General features: G+C 44.6%; 1 long non-coding RNA gene across 2 annotated transcripts in view; it reads left to right on the top strand.

Annotated features, from left to right (window-relative positions):
• The window catches only part of LOC115088324, a 64427-nt gene that overhangs the window by 15798 nt on the left and 21482 nt on the right, over nucleotides 1-27147 (top strand). Inside the window, exon 3 of one of the 2 annotated variants that reach the window (XR_003855748.1) lies at nucleotides 7312-7443. The exons of the other annotated variant lie outside the window; for it this stretch is intronic. This is a non-coding gene — a long non-coding RNA (uncharacterized LOC115088324). The remainder of the gene's footprint in view (nucleotides 1-7311; nucleotides 7444-27147) is intronic. 2 annotated transcript variants of the gene reach the window in all.

Here is a 27147-nt window from a genome sequence, read left to right as displayed (position 1 = left end):
GTACTTTGTGTCTGCAGACCTTGCATCTTCATGCACATACTTTGCCTTTGACTATTGGGAATTATTAGAAAGGGAATGGTGAATAAAACGGAAAATGTCATAATGCCTCTATATCGCTCCATGGTGAGACCACACCTTGAATACTGTGTACAATTCTGGTCGCCGCATCTCAAAAAAGATATAATTGCGATGGAGAAGGTACAGAGAAGGGCTACCAAAATGATAAGGGGAAAGGAACAACTCCCCTATGAGGAAAGTAAAGAGGTTAGGACTTTTCAGCTTGGAGAAGAGACGGCTGAGGGGGGATATGATAGAGGTGTTTAAAATCATGAGAGGTCTAGAACGGAGACGCCGACAACGCTGAGTTCCCAGGCTCCAGACGAGGACGGATGGCGTTCTCGGAAGGGAGCCCAATCGGAGAGGGAGCAACGGGAGGGACGGCGATACTAGAAGAACAAGAGGTGTTTTTTACCTCTTCTCCCCGAGTGGAAGAAAATGGAGGTGTAAAACATGATGAAGGCCGGCGAAAGAGAAGCTGGATCAGCTGTAGAAATGGCTAAGATCTCGAGGAACCAAGAAATTCAAGGTATTTCTGAATCCCAAGCTATAAATTTAATACCCACTATGCCGTTGGAGAAACCTAAGATTGTAACAAATGAATCTATTTGGCAAGCTATTATGACTATGCAAAAAGCTATGCTAAATCTATCTTCTAATATAAAAGATCTACAAACGTCTCTACAAAATTTGACCTCAGAAATAAACCAACATTCTATTAATATGGTCAAAGTAGAGGAAGAAATAAGCCAGATTAAGAAGGTGCAAGTTTCAATAATTAAAGGAGAGAATCTGCTTGAAAAGAAAGTGGAAAATATTGAGAACTCTTTGAGATATAACAACCTTCGTATAATAAATTTTCCCAAATGTAAAATGACGTCTCCTAAGGAGCAATTGAAAAACTATTTTCAAGAGATATTATCAATAACAGCAGAAAAATCACCCTTAATCCTAAAAGCTTATTTCCTACTGAAAAAAGGAGAAACTTTTTCACAAGGAATTACACCAACAGAAGGAGTCTCATTGAACGTGACGGAGTTAATAGAAACTTCGTATAGCTCTCAAGTAGAGATGCGTGGGACTTTATTGGTAAAGTTCAAAAATTTAGAAGATAGAGATAATGGGTCTGATTTTAAAAAGCATTTACATGCGTAAAACTGGGTTTTACGCATGTAAATGCACTTTACTCGAGTAAGTGGGCTTTTGAAAATTGCTACAATATATGCCATTGAATTGTCCATAGGATTTATTCGCATAAGTGCACTTTACGTGAGTAAATGGCTTTTGAAAATTGCTACAATAGTAGTTACATTTATGCACGTAACTCCTTTGAAAATTACCCCCAAAGTGTTAAAGATATTTATGACTAAGAGATCTATGTTGTATTTGGGTCAAAAAGTCTGGGTTTACCCTGATGTCTCACCAGAGACACAGGTGAGGCGTAAGAAATTTTTACTTCTTGCTAATCAAGCAAGAACTTTTGGGCTTCAAGTTAATGTCAGGATTCCTTGTAAATGTGTATTGAAAGATGAAACTGGAAAATTTTTATTCTACGAACCTGAACAATTAGCTAATTACATTGAAAATCGAAGGAACCAAGGGAATGAGCCTGAAGTAACATCTAATTAATAGTTGTAATATTGAATGGAAACTCTGTATTCTCTCTCTTTTTAAGTTTAAGAATTTGTATTTTCTTTATTGTAAATTTATTGCTCTGGCACTCCCTCCTATTAGTTTGGTAACAAGGAGGATAGAACTTAAGTGTTCGGACTTCTAAGATTGAGAATGTCTTTTTTTTGGATGAATAATTATTTTTGGAAATTCTCACTCCTGTATTTATGCAAAAATAATTTGAATGTATCAAATTTTGAAAAGTGCAAAATAAAAAAAAAAAAAAAGAAGGTGCCTGCTGCACATATTATTTTTCAACCTGGCCCAAGCTCGCCTCCCAGAACCCCCTCTCCTCAGTGCAGCTAAAAGTACAAGCGCTATGGAAGCCCATGGACACTTTCAGCTGGACTGAGGGGAGGGCAATTTGTGGTCAGCCATTTTTCCTGGGCCAATTGCTTTACAGCCTGGCAAACGGCTTTGAAAAACTTTCCCCAGAATGGGAGAAAAGTCTTAGCAAATCAGGCCCAACATTGGGGGGAAAAAAAAGGCCTTTAGTACACCAGGCCCAGTAACTGTGATTACAGAATGAAGTTACCTGCAACAGCAGTAAGATGGGAAGAGGCTCCTGACCTCTAGCCAGGAGAAGGTCATTGTCGACCTGTAGGAGGGCTTTCTCAGTTGGGTTGAAAACTCACTCCCGCAGCCAAACTAATCTAGATCTGATTGCCACAGCAGAGGCAGAAATGGGTCATGAAAAGTTACCCATCCCAAGTGGCAGTGAATGAGGTGTCTTCTCTCATCTCCTTTGCTTTTCTTTTTAATTAGTGAATATTTATTTTGATTGATAGAATACGATATCATAAGCCCTTACCAGGGTTCTGGTTAGTTTAGTCCACTGTCCCACTCCACCTAGACCTTCCCACCTTGCTAGTGCCTCCTTATTGTATTTCCCCCCATGTTAAGGGTCTGATTAACAGGTAAATTTTAAAAGGGGCGCATATGCACCCATAAACGCACATATTGGGCATGCCAGCAAAGATACGCTTAATTTTATATCGTGTGTGCAAGTACAAGCGTATCTTTTAAAATATCCCTGGTGCGCACCTTTACGTGTGTACTCGGACAATATGAGAGAGAGACAGACAATCTGACACTCTATATATATCACCCACTGTAAGAGAGGCAGTTTCAACTCGGAGTGGGTTTTTGGGGGGGGGTAGTGATACAAGGGTCTACAGACCCTTGCACCTTAGGTAGACCAATATAACACCGCCCCACCCCCAAAATCCACCCTGAGCTGAAAGTGGCCGTCTTACAGTGGGAGATCTATAGAGTGTCAGATATTCTGTCTGTCTTTCTCCCTCTCTCTCCCCCTCCTTTTCTTCCTCCTTGACGCCACTTCCCAGCTTCTTAAAATTCGCGTTGCCCGTGCACGGCCCACATATACATGTGTGAGGCTGTTTTTACGTAAGCAATGCTTTTAAAATCTACCTGTGAGGCCTTTTCTCCCATTCTGAGTCTGTAGGGAAAAAGATCAAGTCAATACACTGATTTTTGTGTGACTTCTCTTTGTCTTTGCTGTTATATTAAACACATTGTCCAGTGACACTGAAAAACACTTTCCCTATTTGTGAGTACAGGGCCAGGATTGCCCTTCCTTGACTGTGTTGTAGGGAATTCAGGATGTCCTTGCTGCTAACATTCTGCAGCATGGTTGTACCCCTGAGGAATTATGAGGACTCAAACGGTAGCAACAATCTTGATAAAGGTCTTCTCCCAGGTTGGACTACTCAAGGAGATATTAACTGACCAAGGAACCCTATTTGTGTCCAAAACAATGAAGCCAGTTTTCACCTTACTCAGAGTGAAACTCTGTGGACTTCAGTTTACCATTTGCAAATCGATGTGCTGGTGGAACATTTGGATAAAACTCTCAAGCAGATGCTGAAAAAAAACAATCTCAGAAGATTGGAATGGAGGAGTAGCTTAGTAGTTAGAGTAGTGGGCTGCTAACCAGGGTAGCCAGGGCTCAAATCCTGCTACTGCTCCTCATGACTTTGAGCAAGTCACTTCACCTTCCATTGCCTCAGGTACATAACTTACAGGGTCATTTATCCTTTCGCTGTGTTTTCCCACACATGCTGTTGAGAGAGAGAGCCTTTGAGGAAACCAATAAGTAACTTTACTATTTATACCAGGTACAAGAGGAATTGATTTGTACAATGCATTCAAATAGTATAAATAGTAAGGTGACATATTGGTCTCTCCCCCACCTCCCTCGGTGGACTAAATTAGTACCGGTGAAATAGATTTTTCACACCTTGCGGAAATAGCGATGCAGGAGCAGGGAAATTAGCCTAACCTCGCCCCTTTGTTATCGCGGGTGCTGTTTCTGCTATAAATTTAGCATTTTGATAAATCTAGGGATAAGATTGTGAGCCCTCTGGGGTCAGGGAAATACCTACAGTACCTGAATGTAAACTGCTTTGAAGTGCCTGAAAAGCAGAATATAGATCATAATAAATAAGATGACAGGAACTAGGATTTGTTGTTGCCCTATATATTATTTGCAGTCTGGGAAGTTTCCCAAGAACTCAATAGGCTTTCCTTTGTCTGAACAACCAAGAGGGATCCTATATGTTGCACATGAGACTTGAGAGGAGAAACTGACCTCTGGAGAGAACCTGGTTGACTATGTAATCCGGATGCAGGAATGACTAAAAAGGGCTGGAGAAGCTGCATACCTATGCATGGAGAAGGCCCAGGATGCCTAAGCCCAGGAATATAATCAGTCTGCTATTCAATGGGTCTTTCAGTCTAGAAACAATGTCCTTAACCTCTTCCCATGTTCAAAAAGTTAATTATTGTGCCACTGGCAAGGCCATTGTGAGTTAGTAGAGGCGATATGTCCCATGGACTACAAGGTAGCCCAACCAGATAAAAGGCCTAAATCTTCCATGTGAATCTCATAAAGAAGTGGATTGCACCAATGTGCGGCTTTGTCCAGAAAGAGGATTTATGCCTGGAAATATTATCCAATTTGGACCATTACCAGTTCCTTTTGGGGACCAGCTCTCTGCCCAGTAAAAAATGGATATAGACCAGCTGGTAAACTAGAATAAGGATATAATTTTCCAAAGTTTCAGGCTGAACTTATCTAGCTTACCATTCAGATTCCAGAGGCCAGATGTCATATGGTAGAGGCTGAGGTGAAAGAGATGCTCCAACTTGGTGTAATAGAAGAGTCCAGTAACGACGGTCTTCACCCGTTATACTTATTCCTAAACCAAACGGCAGTCCAGTTTTGCAAGGAATTCAGAAAAGTCAATGAGGCCTCAAAGCTCGATGCCTACCCGATGCCCCGTGATGGAAGCAGCACAATTTATCTCCACACTGGCCCTAACAAAGTGATACTGGCAGGTCTTCCTCACTCCAGCAGTGAAAGAAACAACAGCTTTTTCTACACCTGGAGGATACTTCCAGTTTACAGTCCTGTCTTTTGGACTTCATGGAGCTCCAGCTATGTTCCAGTGGTTGGTTGACCACCTACTACGCCCAGATCAGGGCTACGCCATATCTTATCTTGACCACATTGTCATATACAGTGGCAACTGGAAAACACACGAGCCAACTACAGGCAGTGCTTACAAGACTATGGAAGGCTAGGCTGATGGCCAGCCACAAGGAGTGCCTGCTAGGGGGCCAAGAAGAATAATATCTAGGATAATCCGTTGGGAAAGGGAAGATCCATTCCCAAGCATGAAAAATAGAAGTGATCACCTGGGTACCAGTCCCGCAAATGAAGAGTGAGAGCCTTTTTGGAAAAGGCCAAACTCCTTACATGTCTGCTACAGAAGAAGGTACCAGAGAGGTTCACTGGTCCATGGAGGTAGAAGAGGCCGTTGAGAAATTTAAAAAGGCCCTGTGCTCAGTTCTGATCAGCCCAGTCTTCACCAGGCTTCACAGTCCAGACAAATGGCTCAGAGGTGGGCTTAGATTCAGTCCTGGCACAAGAAAAAAAAGGCCAGGAAAATCTGGTGGCCTTCATTAGCCAGAAACTAATATAGAAACATAGAACATAAAAATGACAGCAGAAAAAGACCAAAGGCCCATCCAGTCTGCCCAGCAAGTTTCGCACTTTTTTTTTTCCTCATACCTATCTGTTACTCTTGGCTCTTAGTAACCTTTTGGTTCTATTTCCCTTCCACCCCTACCATTAATGTAGAGAGCAGTGTTGGAGCTGCATCTAAGTGAAATATCTAGCTTAATTAGTTAGGGGTAGTAACCGCTGCAATAAGCAAGCTACACCCATGCTTATTTGTTTACCCAGACTCTGTAATTCAGTCCTTGTTGGTTGTTGGCTGTATATAGATCCACTTTTCTTCATTCCCCCTGCAAATAGTTATGCTGGATATGCATTGAAAGTGAAGTACCACTTTCAATGCATATCCAGCATAACTCTCTGCTTCAATGGCAGGGGGAATGAAGAAAAGTGGATCTATAAACAGACAACAACCAACAAGGACTGAATTACAGAGTCTGGGGAGTCTGGGTAAACAAATAAGCATGGGTGTAGCTTGCTTATTGCAGCGGTTACTACCCCAACTAATTAAGCTAGATATTTCACTTAGATGCAGTTCCAACACTGCTCTCTACATTAATGGTGGGGGTGGAAGGGAAATAGAACCAAAAGGTTACTAAGAGCCAATGGCAAGGGAGAAACAATATTCAACAATTGAAAAAAAAGCTTTAGTGGTCAAGTGGGCCTTAGAGTCCTTTGGGTATTACCTGCTAGGCTCCAATTCACACTCGTAACAGACCATCAGCCCCTCATCCGGATCGCCCAGAACAAGTAGTCCAATGGTAGGGTCACAAAGTAGTTCTTGGCTCTCCAGCCCTTTAAGCTTTGCAACAGAGCCAGAAGAAAAAGGCTGAGGCTAACTTCCTTTCCAGAGAAGTATTCCTGGTACAGGGAGGTTAAGCTGAGAGGAGGGTATGTAAAGGCGTGTACAGAAAGAACCTCAGAACTCCTTAAGGGACCAGCTCCAGGTATCGGGCCCAGTTTATCTTAAGGCACAATCCGGAAGGGAATTCTGGTCCCAGGGCGTTTCCCTGAGCGAGGGTTTAAATGAGCAGGCCCAGAACAGAACAAGGAGGCCCCAGAGAGGAGAAGGAAGAATAGAATTTGTTAAACTTGCTTAGGTTTAATTCTGTGATTTTTCTTTAAAGATTGCTCAGGTAATAAGTAGGTCTTTTCTGCTTGTTTTCATTTTGTGTAAATAACAAGTTTTTTTGAAGAAACGGCTGGAATCCAGACTTCTCTGTCCTCTGGCATATTCCCCAAGCCATGGGCCGCTCCCAAGGCTTTCTATCCACATTACATTTAAAATTTAATTTGCTATTTAGATGCCCAGTCCTCTAGTTTTTATTAGTCCTTCTGCAATAACTCACAGTCTGCTGTGGTTTTAACAACTTTGGATAATTTTGTTTTGTCTGCAAATTTGATCACATCATTCACTGCTCCACTGAATATGTTAAACAGCACAGGTCCCAGTACAGATCCCCAGGGCATTTCACAACTGACCTTTCTCCATTTGGAAAGCTGAATGTTTAGCCCTGGTCTGTTTTCTGTCTTTTAACCAGGTACCAATCCACAATAGGATACTGCTTCCTATCCCATGACTTTAATTTTCTGAAAATCCAAATGCACTGTATCAACCGGCCAACCTGAGTCGACATGTTTATTTACACTTTCAAAAAAAATCTCATAAATTGGTAAGACAAGATTTCCCTTTACTAAAAATATGTTGTTTTCCCCATTCAGCCATGTCTGTCTATATGCCAGTAATTTTGTTTTCAAAAATAGCTTTTATCATTTTAATTGTAAATGGGGTAAATATAATTTAAATAAATACCTGCCCAATTATTGCTGAGGCCACGGGAGCCTGGGGAGCTGCTGGAAACCAGAGAGAGCCCAGGAGTGCTGCGATTCGTTTTTTTTAACAGATAAATGCCACTCAGTTGGTGCCACACTGCAGCAGCAGCGCTGGGAATGCTGCCTCTGCCAGCTTAAGCCAGCAGACAGTGTCAGGGCTGTAATCAAACCCCAACCAAGAGGACCTCACAGACTTTGGAAAATTAAAGCTTAAATATTAATTAAAACCTGGCAGCAACTGGGGTTTGTTGGTGGTGGTCACCAGGTGAGATCATATAAATATGGATATAACCCTTGGTTTGGGGAAAAATGTTTATTGTATAAGTTATAATTAGCTGTAAAAAAAAGTTCAAATAGCTAATATGGTCATGAAAAGACATAGGACTATTGTTACATTTATTTAGAAGTTAACCTGAAAGCTTGGTGTGATTTTGAACTGTGCAACTAGAGTTTTCTTATTGGTTTCATTTTCCAGCTATCAGAGAGAAAAAAAAGAAAACTCTTTGCCATCCCATAGACAATGCCATGATAACACCATGGTAACGCTAGCCCACCCCAGATTCTATACAAGGCAGCTGGGTGATTAGGTCTACGTAATAATACCAAGCTGAGGTAAAGCACAGAAAGATTTGAGAAGTAATTTGCCTGAAATTAATGTTTTGAGCATACTTAACATTGTTTTGAAACCTGTGTTCTTTAGTCAAGGTGTTTTTGAAAGGTGGATAAGAAGGTTTGTTAAAGAAGATGAGAACAATTTCTTGAAGAGACTTCAGAGGAGTACGGATCTCTTCTGAGGACTTTTTTCAGAATGCATGTGGAGACTGCCGAGATAGCTAGCTGGAGCCTGAGGCAGGGAGAGCTGGGTGCTAGAGACTCAGAGAGATCTGTGTACCTAGGCTGTAGAGAATGCTGTGTGTTAGAAGCTGCAGACAAGCAGAGCTCTTTGTGACAGTGTGTGAGAGTGTGCTTATTGTAATTCTAATCCTTTCTGAGGTAAGAAATTAGTTAAAATTAAGGATAACTTCCTATAGCTGGTCCACTCTTTTTATTTTTGCCAGCTTTGATAGATAAGTGGATGTGAGAAAAGTGAATGATTGATGGTCTGATTCTGAGCTGATTTAATTGAAATACATGCTACCTCAGAAAGAAATTTTTCATTAAGTCCTACAGACTTCAGATTGTATACACTCCACCTGTAGATAATGGTGCTGCAGTGTTTCATCACAGGACATATAAATAAAGGTACCTCTGTGTGTATTCTTTACTTTCAGGTCGATCCTGTAAGGCCGCGGTAATAACAGTGCGGCAGTGTCAGGCGCACCCTTCCTCCCCGCACGCACAGTTCTCTTCACTAACTCCCCGATACTCTCCTCTAATCGCATGCAAATGCATGCCGCGGCTGTGAAGCGTTAGGGAAGGGTTATGCCCGCGTAACCCATTTTACTGTATAGGCGCTTAATACAGCGCCTATACAGTAACCAGGGTGCGCTGGTACCTGTCATTTCAAATGTCATTTCAAATGACATTTGAAATGACATTTGAAATGACAGGCACCATGAAGTGAAAAAAAAAATACCAAAATATGTAAAAACCTGAGTGTTCAAAAAAAAAATAAATTTTAAATACCTGTCGGAGGGCCGCGTGGGTCCAGGCGGCGGCGGCGGGAGCCGGGTGGTCGCGTGTTAAATCTAGGCCGCGGGCGGGTGGGCGCCTGTTCCAGGCGGCTGCGGCAGCGGCGGCAGGGGGACACGCGTTAGTTCGAGACGGTCGGTGGGCGGCGGGTGGTCGCGTGTTAAATCTAGGCCGGGTCCGCTCAAGGCAGTCACAGCATTCATTCACTGCCGGGGCAGCCCCCACCGGCAGTGAATGAATGCAACCCCTGCGATTCGGCGCTCAAGGCAGTCACATGCCGTGACGTCACGGCATGTGACTGCCTTGAGCGCCGAATCGCAGGGGTCGCACAGGCGCGCATTCATTCACTGCCGGTGGGGGCTGCGAGGCAGCCCCCACCGGCAGTGAATGAATGCTGTGACTGCCTTGAGCGCCGAATCGCAGGGGTCGCACAGGCGCGCATTCATTCAGGCGGAGCCGGCTGCTTTCGCCGCCGGCTCCTCCGCCTGGATGAATGAATGCGCGCCTGTGCGGACCCGGCCTAGATTTAACACGCGACCACCCGCCGCCCACCGACCGTCTCGAGCTAACGCGTGTCCCCCCGCCGCCGCTGCCGCTGCCGCCTGGAACAGGCGCCCACCCGCGGCCTAGATTTAACACGCGACCACCCAGCTCCCGCCGCCGCCGCCTGTACCCACGCGGCCCTCCGACAGGTATTTAAAAATTTTTATTTTTTTTTCTGACAGGTTTTATGTGTCCCACATCATTACATTTTCTCGATCATCTCTGTATCGCTTTTTTTTTTATTGTGTTTTATTGTTTTTGAGTGTCTTAAGCGGTGTCGATGGATTTGTTACTAGACTCACAGTCCTAACTCCTACTAGGGGGAGGCGGTAAATTAACACGTTACGGCCGCGGCAAAACAGTGCGTTACTAATGAGATAACCTGAGCGCGCGTTACGGTATCGGAGGGGAATAGCTAATTCCTTCATTATACAGCTAATTCGTTCATTTACATGCCGGGTGGGGAAGGGTTACGCGTCTGTTTTAAGAAGCGCTACGGACGCGCGAAACTGGAGACTGTATCGCTGGTTTGCCTTACGCGTCCGAATTGTGCGCAGCGAGCTCGTTACAGACAAGAAATCTTCAAATGAATGTTACTATATCGAGCTGTTTGTGAGTTCTCTCAAAGCAAGCATCCTTAGACAAGGTTGAAATAATTATTTTTTTATTTCTATTAGTAAGAAATCCACTGTCATTTATATATATACACACTCTAGCAACATTATAGACTGTGGAAGATTGGTGGTGTGAGGCAGTCAGTCTTTATTACTGATTTGGTTTGAGATAGCATAGTAGGTAAGCCACTGTATCCTGAGACTTTGTGGTCAAGATCGGATCCAGTCTGCGCTATCAAGCAGTGTGAATTATTCCTTGATCACAAGCCACCAAAGTTTCACATCATTCCTGGGTCAGTGCTCTCTACCCAGCGTTCTCAAGCAGCACTCTCAACATTTATTACCCAGCAATCAGTAATAAGTGCAATCAGCAATCAGCAATAATCAGCAATAAGTGCCCACCAACGAACTGTGACACAATTTTGGTAAAATCACAAGTGCAACACACATGGACACACAAGAGATCAAAGTCATTGAGTTAAAACAGGTTAAAGATGAAAGTTGTTTGTACCTACCTGGAGAATTCCAGAATTGCCTAAAAAGCTTGTAATAAGTTAACACAAAGAATCAGATTTCTTGAATTAAAGCTGAAATTCAACATTTGTTCTTATTAAGAAGTAATCTTTGTACAGGAACCGGTTTCTATTCCAAACTGTATTAAGAATTAGAGTGAGAGTCACATATGAAAAATTTTTGTTCACTAGAAGTAAATTATTTCTCATTGAAATTATTGACATTATTGAAAGGTTTGTTTCTTCAACAATTATACTTGTTTCTAGAGGAAAGAACCTAGAAAATAATCCATTTGCCAGCAAAATAAAATCCTTTAATTATCAAAATGCCTCTGAAATCATATAAGATACGCGCGTAGCCGCGCGTATCTTATAAAATCCGGGGTCGGCGCACGCAAGGGGGTGCACATTTGTGCAACCTGCACGCGCCAAGCCCAGCGCGCGCTGCCTGTTCCCTCCGAGGCCACTCCGATTTCGGAGCGGCCTTGGAGGGAACTTTCCTTCGCCCTCCCCCCACCTTCCCCTCCCTTCCCCTACCTAACCCACCCCCCCCGGCCCTATCTAAACCCCCCCCTTACCTTTATTCCACGATTTACGCCTGCGAAAAGCAGACATAAATCTGCGCGTGTCAGCCGGCTGCCCCGCTCTGTGTTTCAGTCCCGGGGGCTGGTCCGGAGGCCGCGGCCACGCCTCCGGAATGCCCCCGGGCAGAAACCACGCCCATGTCGCCGCCCCCAAAATGCCGCGTCACGCCCCGAAACACCCCGTCATTCGGCCACGCCCCGACACGCCCCCTCCCGCCCCTTTTAAAAAACCCCAGGACTTACGTGCATCCCGGGGCTCTGCGCGCGCCGGCGACCTATGCAAAATAGGCGCGCCAGCGCGCGAGGGCCCTGCGCGCATAAATCCACCCAGATTTACGCGCGCAGGGCATTTAAAATCCGCCCCTCTGCGCGTGCAAACTCTCTCCATACTATCTTTAAAAGCGGAAACCCCAATTGCCTTACCATCTGGCTACACACATGACAGTGCCCGTGATAGTATGGTGCCCAGGGGTGTTTACATAATAAGCACTGATATCAGGCTCATCAGTGTTCAAGTACTATGGCTTTTTTAAATGATAGGTTACAGATCACTAGTAACAAGTTTGCAATTTCATGTTTGAGTTCTTTCAGCATTCTGTGCTGAATGCCATCCTGTCCTTGTGATTTTTACTATTTAATCTGTTACATCTTCCAGTTTCACAGTAATTTGCTTTAGTTGCTCAGAATCATCACCATCAAAGGATGTTTCTGGTGATGGTTATCTCCCCAGTAGCAAGAAAGGGATGTGTGAAGATAAGTTAATCTGTTCTGTATTAAAAGGATGTTATGCATAAACGGAAGGCTTTGCAATTTCCAAACACACTGGTTTATTCACAATATTTAGTTGCTGTTCAGACCCCCAACATGGCTGTGTTTTGCCGGTAGGGCTGCGTGGAGAGGGACCCACAAGACAATTCCTGTATGGAAAACAAATCAAATCAAAAATAGATAAACATAAAAAAAGAAGCCTAATATAGCACTGAAGATAACATAGGAGCAATACAAGCTAAAATAAAAGGATTATAGAAGATTTTGGTAAAGTAAGCTTAAGCCAAGCATTCTGTACAAATAAAGAAACAGACAATAATTAACAAACACAAAATTTACACCAAAAGTATTTTTCCTAAATATTAAGCACTGAAACTGACCTGGTGAAATACATTTCTCATTAAGAAAGCTGTAGCTGTAAGAAGGAAAGTCATGCCGAAATACAGTGTCTGAAAGAAGCCAAAGGTACAGCTTTGAAAACATAAAGAAACTGGTAGTTCAAGATCAAAACCAAAATAAAAAAATTGAATTACAATTAAAAGTGTATACCTTAGTCATAGAGCTTAAAGGAGACCGAGCGTGTAGAATCAGATACAGTACTGAATTTAAGAAGACAGAAAAAAAGGCACTAATAATGCCAGCCTGTCACATCAGGTCATGTGGCTAGGATCAACCAATCAATATAACTGGAACTTGAACCAATCAGAACAAAGCATTTCAATGCCAGAAAGAGGATGGAGATAGGCACTATGAACCTAAAGAACGAGTGCCATTCAATATCACGACTGAGACCTGAAGTTGACAGGGAATATAACTTGAAGATCCATTGGGATATTGAGGATCAGGAGGATCTTGAGAGTGGAAAGGGCCAAGAGGTGATCCAAAGGGCAGTTACTCATACTCTATGGGAGATCACCTGAAGAGAGAATATCTTATGTGAGTTAGCTTGATTACTGTCAGATTGGGAAATCTACTTGCGGAGTTGCTATTGAAAGAATCTTTCAATAGAGACACATTTGTAGTTATATCGGGAGGAATTTCCAGTTTCCTACGGCGAAGAAGTCTGCATCCAGCTTGTAGGTATCCTTCAGTGGTAGTTCCAGGGAGGGTCCCATTTAAGAGTACCTATTGTGAGGCAGTACAGATTTACAAGTGATTATATCTGTGATTTACTGGAACTTTATTTTGTATTGAAGTGCACTGTTCCGAAATGTACTTGCTGTGAGTTTTTACCTGCAGTCAAGTGAATCAGTAAAAGGGTTTCTTGTTTTGAACTACAGTTGACTGTGTGCAGTGTGTTAATTTTTCTGGAAGGTAGCAGAAGAGCTCCAGGCAGCCTAAGGGCATTGAAAGATTTTACTTCCCCCCCCCCCCCCCCCCCACTAGAAAAAAGAACGCAGAAGAATGGGTCAGAACATGACCTTAGTAAACCTCACGTAAGCACCTGCAACAGACTAGCCGGTAGAACGGGGATTACATGTGCATCGAAAAATACACACTGCTATCCTCATGTCTCCCCTGACATCTTGAAACTCTGGTGTGGATAGGACACCAAATGAAAAGATTATTAGGGACACACACACACACACACATGCATAGTGATCTCATAAGCATTCGGAAAGTAGGCTAATAAAACATGGAGGTTGATAGGTGGAAAGTATGAAGGAACTTGCTAGCTGGGTTTGGTGTGGGAAGATTGGTGGTAGCCGTGCATTGTCTAGCAAGGCCATGAGGTCCTAGGAGGTTGGATGTTCCAGCATTAGATTTGCAAGTTTTGCTAGCTGTTTGAGATTATTACAGAGCTTGGTAGTAAAACATAAGAGGGACTGGGTGTTGCATTAAGTATGGGAGCTTGTATGCTTACTTTTCCAGGATGATAGAGAACTAATGAGGAAGTAAACAAAAACTGACTGTTGTGACCGTCGCTGCTCGACGTCCTCATTCCGCCCTCTTTACCTCTGTGGCGACTCCCTCCAGCTCTGATGGACGGCTGGCTGCCGCGGCGTCTCCATGCCGTCTCCCTCTGGCGTCCCCGGACCAGATCGACGTTGCAGATCCGCCATCTTTCCTGAAGACCTAGGGCACGCACGCACACTCTGATTGAAGTACCAGTAAGAGCGCAAATCTCAGGGGCGTCCCTCTGAGATGACGTCATCCGCTTCCAATATTTAAAGGTCCCTATTTCGCTATCTAATTGAGTTAGCAAGGATAAGGACTCACTTTGGCTATCCAAGCTACTCTGCCTCCTCGGACTTACCAGAGGTACCTGCTCCTCGGGGGCCTCGCTCTTTTCTTTATTTTCAGATTACAGATAGGAACCGGTACTCACTCCTCGAGGGTCCATGTTCCTGAACACTCTGAAGATTCTCTACTGCCTGGAAGTTATTGCAGATACAGACATTCGTGAGTTACCATCGCTCTCTCAGAGCTTTCCCTGGGACCAGGTACTCGTTCCTCGAGGGCCTAAACCTTTCCAGCCCCTGAGCTTCCTTGAGACCTTATGTGAGTTTTGTCATCTAGTTCTGTTCTTGAACTCTGTCTACTCTGCCTACTCACTTTCTACAGTTTCTCATCAGCTCAGCCATCCTGGATCGCGGTTCCAGTGCCTGAGGGACTACAGCCTTGCCGGGCATATCAGCTCACTACTGCCACCTCTGGTGGTTTCAAAAACCTGTTTAATAAAAGAACTAATGTGTGTCTGTCTCCATACTCAAACCTAGCCGGAGGTCCCTCTCGGGATATCCTCCCGGGGGCGTGGTCATCTGCCACTGGCCCAGGGATCCACACACAACTATATCAGATCCTGAACAGATTGCTAACTATGTAGCAAGATGATATCTGAGACACTACAAGACTGCTGACTCCTCCTTCTTTAGGAGCCAATATTAACAGATTGCTACTCCGGAGTCTAACTAACAGCAGATTCATACCAAATTGCTAACTCCTAGCATCAGATTAATAACAGATTACTAACTCCAGTGGATCCAGCTTAAACTTGGGATGTTGTTAACTCCATGGATCTGGCACATCTCTCTGCCTTGCAGGCTATACCGAGCCTGGCCCAATGCATCTCAGAGCAGCAAGAAACTTTGGAGAAACTTACTGCAGCATTTCATCAGCTACACACACAGAAGATACAAGGCACAGCTTCTAACCAAGAAGGTCAGTTACAAGAGGTAACTTTAAAGTTTATTGTAAACCGGCGTGATGTGCTCGCACGAACACCGGTATATTAAAAGCTGTTAAATAAATAAATAAAATAAATAAAGACTGCTGTACCACTGGCGGCTTCTATCCGCTTTTCCGGAGAGATTCAGAAGACCCGGGGCTTTCTGAACCAGTGCTGCATGCACTTCACCTTACAGCCAACTTTATTTCCCACGGCTCTTTCGAAGACCAGCTACATCCTGTCATACTTGGATGGGAGAGCTCTGTCATGGGCATCTACCTTGTGAGAACGCAAGAACCCTATTTTGCAGGACATAGAAGGATTTATGGACTTGTTTAAAACCGTCTTTGATGACCCTGCTCGTATTTCTGTTGCCGATTTTGCTTTGGTGGACTTGAAGCAAGGCAACAGATCACTGTCTTGAATTCGCCATAGAATTCAAGACTCTTGCAGCGGAACTTCGCTGGGACCCCAAATGTCTCAAGACTCTCTTTTGCAGAGGCCTGGATACCCGCTTAAAGGACGAGCTAGCTGCTCGCCAGACACCTGACTCGTTGGACAAATTAATAGCCTTAGCCACTCGGATTGATCACTGGCTCCGAGACAAGGTGAAGGAACTCCGGCCTAAGGTCTTACTTGGGTTGAAACAGGCTAGTACTACCACTGAACCTCGGATGGTTCCAGTAACTTCTGCTGCTGATAAAATGAACCGATGCAACTTGGTCATGGACAATTGACCTCCAAGGAGAGAAGATTTCGGAAGAAACGTGGCCTGTGCATGTACTGTGGTCAGCACAGCCATGATGTCTCTGCATGCCCCATTCGTCCGGGAAACGGATGGGCCTAAGTCCTGCGGGAGGATTGTTCTTGGGCCATACTGCGTTTTCTCCTCCGCTCTCTCTCCCAGTCTCCTTGACCTACGGACCAGTCACAGTTCAGACTCCTGCCCTGGTGGGCTCAGGGGCAGGAGGCAACCTTATTCTCAGACGTCTAGTGGAAGAACTGAGGAGTCCCTTCGTCAAATTAGAAGATCCATTATTGCATCACAACTTGAAGTAGGCTTTGGACGTTCCTTTACATCGCCATTTCTCCTGAAGATCTCAGTGACGTCCATGGCAGTTCAACTCATGGCTGCTGATATTCATAGCGCCTTCTACGTTCACCTTGGCTCGAAGGCGTTCAACATCTATCTGCATTCACAGATTATAAACTTAGAGATATCTGTCACGTTCCATCCATTCGGAGGATGTGTCTGATGAGCCACAGCACATATTAGATCCGAAGAAGATATCTCTGGCAACCAGCTAGACTGTTCCACTGGTAATGCCACCATCTCTAGAAGTGGATCTTGGACGTAACCTAACAACACCACTTCCACTGAAACCTCTCAGTGATGTCCACAGCAGCCTTTTCATTGCTGTTGATATTCATACGCCTTCAACATTCACATTGACTCGAAGGCGTTCAAATCAAATCCGTATTCACAGATCATATCCTAGAGTATCTGTCACGCTCTTTCCATTCGGAGGATGTGCCTGAAGCCACAGACGTTAGAGACCGAAGAAGTTACTCTTGGCAACCAGCCAGTCTGCATCTGCTGGCAAAACAACTCTCATCCAGCAACTTCTACTGGAGAGTCATCTTTAGAAGTGGGTCTTGGATGTAACCTAACATCACCACTTCCACTGAAACTTTCAGTGACGTCCACAGCAGCTCAATCCATTGCTGCTGATATCATCAATAACACTCTGCAAGATTCTTCCAAATCTCAAGATCCACCTGTCATCAGTGCAGAAGACGACTTAGAAATTAAGATCAAAGAGATTCTGGATGTTCGTAACAGAGGCAAGACTTTTGAATACCTCCTGATTTGGGAAGGCTTTGGCCCCGATTTAATCTCTTGGGAGCCTCAGACCAATATCTTGGACAAAGAGATGCTTCATCAGTTCCACCTCGCGCATCCTTCCAAACCTAAGCCTGGTACCCGAAGAGGAGTTCGCCCTTTGAAGGGGGGTACTGTTGCGACCGTCGCAGATCGACGTCCTCACTCCGCCCTCTTTACCTCTGTGGCAATTCCCTCCTGGTCTGATGGACAGCTGGCTGCCACGACGTCTCCATGCCGTCTCCCTCCGGCGTCCCCGGACTGGCTCGACGTTGCAGATCCTCCATGTTGCCTGAAGACCTAGGGCACGCGCACATGCTCTGATTGAAGTACCAGCAAGAGCGCGAACCTCAGGGGTGTTCCCCTGAGATGATGTCATCCGCTTCCAATATTTAAAGGTCTCTATTTCGCTGTCTAATTGAGTTAACAAGGATAAGGACTAGCTTCGGCTATCCAAGCTACTCTGCCTCCTCGGATTTACCAGAGGTACCCGCTCCTCAGGGGCCTCGCTCTTTTTCTTTACTTTCAGATTACAGATAGGAACCAGTACTTGCTCCTTGAGGGCCCATGTTCCTGGACACTGAAGATTCTCTACTGCCTGGAAGCTATTGCTGCTACAAAAATTTGTGAGTTACCATCGCTCTCTCAGAGCTTTCCCTGGAACCAGGTACTCGCTCCTCGAGGGCCTAAACCTTTCCAGCTCCTGAGCTTCCTTGAGACCTTATGTGAGTTTGTCATCTAGTTCTGTTCTTGAACTCTGTCTACTCTGCCTACTCACTTTCTACAGTTTCTCATCAGCTCAGCCATCCTGGATCGGTGTTCCAGTACCTGAGGGACTACAGCCCTGCCGGGCATATCAGCTCACTACTGCCACCTCTGGTGGTTTCAAAAACCTGTTTAATAAAAGAACTAATGTGTGTCTGTCTCCATACTCAAGCCTAGCTGGTGGTCCCTCTCAGGATATCCTCCCGGGGGCGTGGCCATCTGCCACTGGCACAGGGATCCACCCACAACTATATCAGATCCTGAACAGATTGCTAACTACGTAGCAAGACGATATCTGAGACACTACAAGACTGCTGACTCCTTCTTCTTTAAGAGCCAATATTAACAGATTGCTACTCCGCAGTCTAACTAACAGCAGATTCATAACAGATTGCTAACTCCTAACATCAGATTAATAACACTGACTTGGATAAGGAGCGATATTCTACAAACAGCCATGCTGCTACAGCTGACAGCTTGGATATATTCATGCAGTGTGGACAGAAATAACTGGGTAGATGGTTTGGCCAACTGGTCTTTTTCTGTCATCATCTACTAAGATACTATATCACAGCAACAGTAAAGAATGCAGTGATTAGCAATTTGCAAACTAACAGAGCTATTGGAGGTCTTCCCAGTCAGAGCCTGCAAGGAAGGTCTTCTAAAGTTAAAAGACACGCTTTCCAAAAACAAGTGATAAAAAGATAAACCCAGGCAAGTTCCAAAGATCACCCAGAATGATATGCAGTCATTTTAGCAGTGATGCATTTATGCTGAATATATGCAAGCAACTACAGAAATTACCTCAGTGTTTAAAGATGAGCCTTCAGATTAGTCATGTTGTTCAACTTTGGAGTTATTTTTCTCTTAATGGCTCAATGAATAGTTTGGGCAAATGGAGGAGGTGTGGCGTAGAATGTTGCTTGTGAAAACCCAATGATTCTTCCATAATCAGAGCTTTTATTATTACAAAAATGTGAACTGTATGGTAGGATGAGCCACCCCTCTGCAATCTCCTCAAATTGTTCTTTGAATGTTCCATTGGTTGCAGTTAAGTGCCTGCAGAGGGCATGTTTGTATAAGAGTACAATCTCCTATGCAGCCCCCACCCTTTGTCTTTCAATATCCGTGTTACAATTTAGAACCATGTCGAAAACGTGGCTGTTTCCTCAGGCCTTTGTAGATTAGATACTGAATAATTAAAGAAGGTAATCTTACCAAAGTTTGATATTAGATAAAATCAAGGGAATTGTCAAAGACTCATGCAGGGATTGCTCTTGCACGTACTGTAAGTAGCATGTACGCGTGTATCTGATATTTTATAAACCTCGCAACTACGTGTGCACGTGCATATTGCTCGTAAATTTTAACGGGAAAAGAAGGGGCGGTGTAGGGGTGTTCTGGGATGGGGGTTCATAAGTATGCACACAAGTTGTTATTTTGTAAGAGATATGTGCCCATACATTACCAAACTTGCCTGAACACTTGTACACCTGCTCGTTGACTTGTGCATTTGAAATCGGCCTTCTCTTTCGATCTGCAGTTTTTGGGTGGGCGGTCTGGGTGAATTGGCAGGGGGTTCAGGGTGAAGTGCTAGAGGGTCTCAGTGAACTGCTGAAGGACTGGGCGAAATGATGATTTCAAGTGCGCATGCAACTAAATATTTTCAACAGTGTACACACATACTTTAAAACTGACCTGCCTTTGCGTTTAATTCTGGATTATTATATCCATGAAATATACACATGCATTCTTTTTCAATGGATAAAGCATGTGTGTTTCTGCATTACAAATATGAGTGTGTAATACAAGACATGCATGCACTTTCAGGGCAGAAATATGTATTATTTTATAAACTGCCACACAACTTATAAAATACAAGCCGTTAAGCCCGTTAAAACGGGCTACATCCCTCTGTCTCTCACCTCCCCCTCTTTCTCTCTCCCCTCACTCTTCACCACCCCCTCCCTCACCCACTCCTCCCCACCCTCCCTCTCCTATCACTCAGTCCCTCCCTCCCACTCAGTCTCACTCACTCCCTCCCTCTCACTCAGTCCCACTCTCACTCAGTCCCCACTCCCTCCGTCCTCTCCCTCAGTCCCACTCCCTCCCTCAGTCCCTCCCCCTCACTCAATCCCTCCCTCCCACTCAGTCACTCCCTCCCCCCTCCCTCTCACTCACTCAGTCCCACTCACTCTCCCTCAGTCCCACTCCCTCCCTCTCTCTCCCAGTCCCACTCCCTCCCTCAGTCCCCCCTCTCCCTCTCACTCAGTCCCACTCCCTCCCTCTCACTCAGTCCCTCCCCCTCACTCAATCCCTCCCTCTCACTCAGTCACTCCCTCCCACTCTCTCTCTCCGTCCCTCCCTCCCACTCAGTCCGTCCCTCCCTCTCTCTCTCTTCTCCCTCCCTCGCTACCGCCCGCTACCGCCGTTGCCACCGCCGCCGCTCGCTACCGCCGTCGCCGCCCGCTGCCGGTACCGCCGCTGCTGCCACTGGACGCCGCCATTTTTTTTTCTTTCTGAAGCTGCCTCAGAGCGACGTGCTCGCCCGCACATGCGCGGTAGAGCTGGTCTCTACTGCGCATTTGCGGGCCGTCGGTCACAGGCCATTTATAAGGTAGATTACCGTAAATCTCAATATGTCCACTGATGCACGCAAATGAGGGTCAATATTCGAAGCCATAGAGTTGAATAACTCGTTATCCAGCTAGATGGCAAGTTTTCAAATATTGGGCCCCTTATCCAGCTAGATTTCAGACGGATAAGTCAGTATCTGGCTAGCCAGATAAAGAAGACATTCTGGGAGCGTTCCAGGTTGATCCCAAGTCATCTGGCTAACTTAGTCAATTTTCATTTATTCAGCTGCGTTAGCCGGATAATTTAGGGCTGCCTGACAAAAGGTCTAAAGTTATTCAGCCTTGTGTAGCTAGATAACTGAAGACTAAACCCTGTGGCCCAATAACACTCCCCCCCCCCCCCCAAAAAAAAAAAATTCATAACTGGCTGGGTTGAGGAGCCCCAACCCCCTAAACCCCAATTGTTACAGGGTCTCAGATTGGCCCCCACATCTTCCTTTCTCTTTTTTTTTTTTTTTAAATAAGGCTCTTTCCTCCCCCCTCCTCCCCCCCACTCCACCCACTCGCAAACGCAGGCCCACGACTCTCCATCCTCCACCCTCTGGACTCTGAGTGAGCTCTCTTACCTGCTCCTGGAGCTTCCATCGCTGCTCTGACGTGCGAGCTGTTGGTAGCTTCCTCTTACAGCACGTCTTCTGGTAGAACAGCACAAGGATTTTCAAAGAGCTCCGAGACGTTCTGGCAGCTCTGCTGGTTGGCTGGCCTTTTCAGTTCTTTAGAACTGGGAGTAGTTCCGGAGGACTGGAGGCAGGCAGAAATTGGTTTCTATTCATAAAAGTTCAAGTACGGAAGAGGCTGGGAACTCTGGGCCGGTTAGACTGATCCATGCGGTGAGCAAATTAATGGGATCACTGCTAAAACGAAGGCTAATGAGTTATTGGAATCCAATGAATTACAAGATCTGCGGCCGGATGGCTTTTCCAGTCGTAGGTCTTGTCAGAGAAATCTGATCAATTTATTTGGTTGGGTGACCCAAGAGCTGGATCAGGGGATGTAGTGTACTTGGATTGCAGTAAGGCTTTTGAAATGGTTCTGCACAGGCAACTTATAAATAAATGGAGCGGCCTTGGTATGGGCCGTAAAGTGACTGACTGGGTTAGAAACTCATTGAGTGGGAAGCGACAAAGGGTAGTGATAAATGGAGTTCACTCCGAGGAGAGGGACATTGCTAGAAATGTGCCACAGGGATCTGTTCTTGGACCAGTTCTTTTTAACATTTTTGTGAGTGGTGTTGCAGAAGGATTATTGCCAATGATACCAAAATTTGCAACAGCTTAAACAATAGAAAACATGAGTCAGGATCTAGAGAAGCTTAAGGAATGATCTAGGGTATGGCAGCTAAGATTTTAACTAAGATTTGCTTAAAAAAATGCAAAAGCCCACAGGAGTGAAATTATTCTAAGCATGAAAGAAGAGCAGGGTCTAGGGGGTGATCTATCTGATGATCTTATATATGCTCTTCAACCTTCATTTTACTGTCATGTATGCGTTATAGTTCCTGTATCAAGTAAAGCCTGTTGCTGCATTATTTTCTCTGTAAACCGATAAGATGTTCCCAACGATTGTCGGTATATAAAAAGCTTAAATAAATAAATAAATAACATCTTAAGGTAGACAAACAGGTGGATAAGTGATGGCAAAAACCAGAAAGATGCTTGGGTGTACATGGAGAGGAATGATCAGCAGAAAAAAGGTGGTGATATTGCCCCTATATAGGTTCCTGGTGGAATCTGTATACAGTTCTGGAGATCGCATCTTCAAAAAGATGTAAACCATTTGGAGTCAGTCCAGAAGGTGGCTACTAAAATTATCAGTGGCCTTCATTCTAAAGCATATGGAGATAGACTTAAAGATCTAAACATGTACCCCCTAGAAGAAAGGTGAGATGGGGAGAAATGATAGAGACATGTAAATATCTCAAAGGATTCAATGCACAGGAGGCTGGCCTCGTTAATGGAAAGGAGAATCTAGAACAAGGGGTCATGGGATAAGGGTGAAAGGGGATAGATTCAGAAGTAATCTAAGAATATATTTATTTACAAAGAGGGTAGTGGATATATGGAACAGCCTCCCCATAGAGGTGGTAGAGACAAGGAATTAAAGAAAGCATGGGGGAAAAACCCAGAGGATCTTTGAGGGAGTGGTAAGGATCCTAATACTGGGTTGTTAGTGTGGGTGGGATGTCTGCATTGGCCATAATGGTCTTTCCTTGCTGTTATGTTTCTATGTTTCAAGCGAAGTGTTGTGTAAAGATGGGCGATAAACTAAAAAATATCATTGCATAGTACATCATGTTAAAGGATGTGATCTTTTCAATAATTTCTTTAAGCAAGCTGAGATCTTCCAGCTACTGGCCAGATTTTTCATTAGTAGCGGGACAAAGCTGTATCTCTGAAATTCCTAGGATTTATAATCGTGCCACAGAAAATGTTCAGTTTCAGCCTATGTCAAACTCTCTTAAAAATTTCAAGAACTGATTTTATAACAACAGTTGAGCAAAACCTTTTGGTGTCACATCAGTTACTTGAACTTCCAGGATCTTGTAATGGTGGCTTCAAACTGAGAGCAAAAGCTATGAGGATAGATTTTAAAAACCCTGCGTGTGTAAATCCCATGGTTTATGCACGTGGCTGGGCCTTTCGTGGACTGGGCGGATTTTCAGACAGCCCGGCCACGCACGTAAACCCTGGTACGCGAATAAGTGCCGGGCCCTGAAAAGCGGGCGGGCGGGATGGAGGCCGGCCGGGACAGCGCACGTAAATTACTTAAAATAAAAAAAAAAGAGGTAAGGTGGGATAGGTTGAGGGGGTGGGAAGGAGAGGGGAAGGAAGATTAGGCAGGGGCTTAGGGAAGTTCCCTCCCAGTCTGCTTCTTAATTGGAGCGGACTGGGATGGAACTGGAGAAGGCCCGAATGCGTCATCGTGTGGACTTTGCAAGAGTACACCCCCCCTTGCACACGCCGCACACATATGCACGCGGCCACTTAATTTTATAACATGCGCGAGCCGGTGGGCGCATGTTGTAAAATCGGTGCGTCCATGTGTGCAGCCGGGAAGCACACGCACATGGACGCACGCGCACTTGTATTAAAATCTACCCCATAGTGAGCAACTACAGCTGGCCTCGGGTCAGGCTCTGTTGTTCCGAATTCCTGTTTCAAGGTATTCTGTGAGGTTTTCAATATAGAAGACTCTGGAAAAGGAGCTAAAAAAATAGAAAATTTCCTCGCAGTTTTCTTTGCGACCTTGTTAGGTGGGTAACCCCGTCAAAGGCATGTGAAGTTCTGATATTGCTGCTCACAATTAATTGAAAATCGTGTGATGACTTCCACCACTTATGCTCATTCTACTTGTGATAGTCTTATCTAGTGTTCCCCATGGCCCCGGACTGCGCAAGTAGATTGCAAACTCTCTCTTGGGGCAAGGACCCATCTACTGCACCTGACTTGTAACTCACCTTGAGTACGGGTGTGGAAGGGCAAGTAATAAAATCCAAATCCAGCACATACATCATCGGAACTCATTGTGTGTCATCTACAAATTGAATAAGCTATTACCTGCTCTGCTTGTGAATCTGATTAGAAGTTATGTAAAGGGAGGACTCTTCAATGCCAGAGTCCTCTGAGGCTATGGCCACATGGTATGGGCTATGATGCTGCGACCTATGGATGGCTTCCCCTATCAAGTGAGATGGAGAGTTACTGAACAAAAATGGTGATGGTCACACGCAGTCAAAGAGAGATTCTGAAAGGTGAGTATTTAAAACCCTTGGAACATTGAGCTCAACTGCTAACGGAGGTTAAGTGAAGAGATAAATTGGAAAAAAAAAATCACTCCTGCCAAACAGAAAACAACTAGTGAGGAAAATGTATTCAAAACTCTTCAGTTGCCAGATCTGCATGATTAAACAGTTGGGAAGTTCTCAAACTTGATCCTTTCAGTGAGCAACAAAATAAGCTGACACTCCCAGCCTGCCTGAGGCATGAGAGATGATCCAAGGTTGCTGCTGAAACATCTCCTGCACGAATTCACAATGTTCTGATGACAAGGCCAGCAATCCAGCCCCAACATGGCACATGTCCGATCCACAAATATGCGACCTCTAAAATACTTTTACAATTTCTTGAAGTGTTGACCCTTAAATGCAAAAAATAGACTCTGCAACTTTTGTCAGATATAGCAAATTGTATGGACAAAAAAGCGCCACCTCACCAGTCAGATGTGATGTTTAATCACAGTTACAGCTAACCATGAATTTCTGAATTGGATTTTATTCTCAGTTCCTGGTCATACGCTATAAATCCTCCAGGCTAACACTCTGGAAACAGAATTGCAAGGCAATTGGATATATTTTCCCTGCCGATAAGGTACACAATAAAATTCTTCAGCCTGTTAATTCATCAGGAACCTGAAATGGATTCAATATAGGACGGTAGTTGCTTAATATACTGATTATTGATGTCTCAACTGAGCTATAAAGCTTATGATTTTTATCTGTAAAGCCTCAAGAAGATCCCTTTAAGTAGTTTTGAAATTTACTGTTCACTATTTGGTCAATAACCAACAAGCAGAATTTAAGTAACTCATATTTTTCCCCCAAGGCCAGCAGTATGCCTGGGAAATACATTTAGTGAAGTAAATAAAAATGGTCAAAATAGGACTAGATGAGTGGATCTTTGGTTATTGAGCAGGACATCCAAGCATGATTCCTCTATTTCTTTGGAAGACTGGAAGCACTACAGGCTAGGATGCGAGAATTTCAAGGGTCTCTACCACATGATGTAATAGCAATAGCTACTAGCCAGCGATAGTTACCTAAGGAAAATAAAAACCTGTATCTATCACCACAGGGCTGTTGTTGCAGAAGTCAAAACGTTACTGATAACCTCAGTCTGGATGGGAAATAGGAGTGGGGTTCTACTTGAAAAAACCTCCAGAAATAAGCAACTACATAATAATTGAGCTCGCAGAATGGTTCTCATCCTTTAAAACTCGTGATATTATTATTACTGTTTTACATGACAAAATCTATGACACTGAGGTAAATTATGAGTAAGCTGCTAAAGTATCTGCATGACTTTAGGTGGATTTTCAAACATAAATACCCACTGTGACTGATGTTGGAAAATCCAGTATATCCATATAGTTTTCTCAGCCTCAGAAACGCTTAATCACATGCATACCTTTTGGCCACTACACAGGGCTCAGTTTTCAGTTAGGCAGCTTTACCCACATAACATACCAAAGTTACACAGATAAAGCCCAACTAAGCCTTTGGAAAACTGAGCCTGTTATCTGCACATTAAACACTTACAGGTGGCTGACTTTCAATCTTTGACATTTAACAGAACAACTGACTAAGAACATAAGAACATGCCATACTGGGTCAGACCAAGGGTCCATCAAGCCCAGCATCCTGTTTCCAACAGAGGCCAATCCAGGCCATAAGAACCTGGCAAGTACCCAAAAACTAAGTCTATTCCATGTTACCATTGCTAATGGCAGTGGCTATTCTCTAAGTGAACTTAATAGCAGGTAATGGACTTCTCCTCCAAGAACTTATCCAATCCTTTTTTAAACACAGCTACACTAACTGCACTAACCACATCCTCTGGCAACAAATTCCAGAGTTTAATTGTGCGTTGAGTAAAAAAGAACTTTCTCCGATTAGTTTTAAATGTGCCCCATGCTAACTTCATGGAGTGCCCCCTAGTCTTTCTACTATCCGAAAGAGTAAATAACCGAATTAAATAGGTGAACGAATGCCAGGGTACTGTTGCACCTGGAGGTGGACCCTTGTCCTGAGGCAGTGAGGAGCGGCTCCATGGAGGGGCCCAGGAAGCACCTGCCACCAGGGGGCGGAGCACAGGAGGAGACAGAGGCTAGGACGAGCTTCACCACTGGAAGCCCGCGGTCCCCCCGGGTGGAGCCCTTGGGGACCCGGGCCGCTTGGACTTAGGTGGGCCTCACAGGGTCTCCCGGAAAGGAAGTGGAGGAGTGTGCCCACCAAGATCAAGGGTGCGCGGTCGATGTCGAGAAAGGAGACTTGGGGAATCAAGGAAGACCAGAACAAGCGATGACAAGGCTAGGAGCAGGGCCAGACTCAAGGAAGCATGGTCAGTGATAGCGAGGGTCAAGTTCCAAAGGTCAGTCCGAGAGTAGTGAGCCAAAGCAGAGGTCAAGTTCCAGAGGTCAGGCGTGGTCGAGGAATAGACAGAAGTCAGTATCCGGGCAGCGGTCAGCATAGTCAAGGAACAGGCAGAGGTCAGTATCCGGGCAGCGATCAGCATAGTCGAGGAACAGGCAGAGGTCAGTACCAGAGAGACAGTCCAAGAGGGATTTATTTATTTATTTTATTTAAAATCTTTTCTATACCGTCGTTAAGCGGGTGCCATCACAACGGTTCACAATTCTAGGGATGCAGGAACAGACGCTGGAA

The sequence above is a fragment of the Rhinatrema bivittatum genome, chromosome 3 (genome assembly GCF_901001135.1).
Source record: "Rhinatrema bivittatum chromosome 3, aRhiBiv1.1, whole genome shotgun sequence".
NCBI classification, from domain to species: Eukaryota; Metazoa; Chordata; class Amphibia; order Gymnophiona; family Rhinatrematidae; genus Rhinatrema; species Rhinatrema bivittatum.
The sequence above is the reverse complement of the archived record's forward strand: the minus strand, read 5'-3'. Positions and strand labels throughout refer to the sequence as shown.